The sequence below is a fragment of the Arachis stenosperma genome, chromosome 9 (genome assembly GCF_014773155.1).
Source record: "Arachis stenosperma cultivar V10309 chromosome 9, arast.V10309.gnm1.PFL2, whole genome shotgun sequence".
Classification (NCBI taxonomy): Eukaryota; Viridiplantae; Streptophyta; class Magnoliopsida; order Fabales; family Fabaceae; genus Arachis; species Arachis stenosperma.
In genome coordinates this window covers 65,142,004-65,143,539 of record NC_080385.1, presented here as the reverse complement: position 1 = coordinate 65,143,539, position 1,536 = coordinate 65,142,004, and the positions used below count along the sequence as shown (strand labels likewise).

General features: G+C 33.7%; 1 non-coding gene across 1 annotated transcript; it reads right to left on the bottom strand.

The window, feature by feature from the left end:
• Positions 1-1,130: 1,130 nt before the first annotated feature.
• Positions 1,131-1,238, bottom strand: LOC130952238 (small nucleolar RNA R71). Its single transcript, XR_009074418.1, has one exon. It is a non-coding gene; the product is annotated as a small nucleolar RNA R71 (small nucleolar RNA).
• Between the last annotated feature and the right edge of the window lie 298 nt (positions 1,239-1,536).

The following is a 1,536-nucleotide window of genomic DNA, read 5'->3' as shown; positions in this document are numbered from 1 at the left end:
TTTTAGTTTCTTGTTAGTCAAGTCATCAATTTTAAAAATCAAATCTTTTTCAACCATATCTTTTCAATCATATCTTTTCAATCATATTTTCTTTTTTCAAAATCAATTTCAAAAATCTTTTCTAACTCCTTATATTTTCAAAATTGAATTTCAAATTTTTTTCAACTAACTAATTGACGTTTTGTTTGTTTTACTATTTCTTATCTTTTTCAAAACCACCTAACTACTTTTCTCTCTCTAATTTTCGGAAATCACCTCCATCTTTTTCAAAAATCTTTTTTTTAACTAATTGTTTTAAATTTTAATTTTATTCCTTTTTATAAATTCAAATTTTAACTTTAATTTAAAATAAAAACAAAAATATTTTTTCTTTTATTTTAGTTAATTTTTGAAAACTCCTCTCTCTCATCTTCTTCTATTTATTTATTTATCTACTAACACTTCTCTTCTACTCGAAATTCGAACCCTCTTCTCCCCTCTACCTGTGTTCGGATTTTCTTCTTATTTTCTTCTACTCACATAAAGGAATCTCTCTACTGTGGTAAAGAGGATCCCTATTATTATTTTCTGTTCCCTTCTTTTTCATATGAGCAGGAGCAAGGACAAGAACATTCTTGTTGAAGCATATCCTGAACCTGAAAGGACTCTGAAGAAGAAACTAAGAGAAGTTAAAATACAAACAATCCAGAGAAAACCTTACAGAAATTTTTGAAAAAGAAGAGGAGATGGCAGCCGAAAATAATGACAACAACAATAATATAAGGAGGATGCTTGGTGATTATACTACATCTACTTCCAATTTTTATGGAAGAAGCATCTCAATCCCTGCCATTAGAGCAAACAATTTTGAGCTGAAGCCTCAACTAGTTGCTCTAATGCAACAGAACTGCAAGTTTCATGGACTTCCATCAGAAGATCCCTATCAATTTTTAACTGAGTTCTTGCAGATCTGTGATACTGTTAAGATTAATGGAGTAGATCCTGAAGTCTACAGGCTCATGCTTTTCCCTTTTGCTGTAAGAGATAGAACTAGAACATGGTTGGACTCACAACCTAAAGATAGCCTGGACTCTTGGGATAAGCTGGTCACAGCCTTCTTGACCAGGTTCTTTCCTCCTTAAAAGCTGAGCAAGCTTAGAGTGGATGTTCAGACCTTTAGGCAAAAAGATGGTGAATTCTTCTATGAAGCTTGGGAAAGATACAAGCAATTGACCAAAAAGTGTCCTTCTGATATGCTTTCCGAGTGGACCATTTTGGATATATTCTATGATGGTCTATCTGAGTTCTCTAAGATGTCATTGGACCATTTTGCAGGTGGATCTATTCACCTAAAGAAAACGCCTGCAGAAGCTCAATAACTCATTGACATGGTTGCAAATAACCAATTCATGTACACCTCTGAGAGGAATCCTGTGAGTAATGGGATGCTTCAGAAGAAGGGAGTTCTTGAAATTGATGCTCTGAATGCCATACTGGCCCAGAACAAAATTTTGACCCAACAAGTCAATATGATATCTCAGAGTCTGAATGGATTGC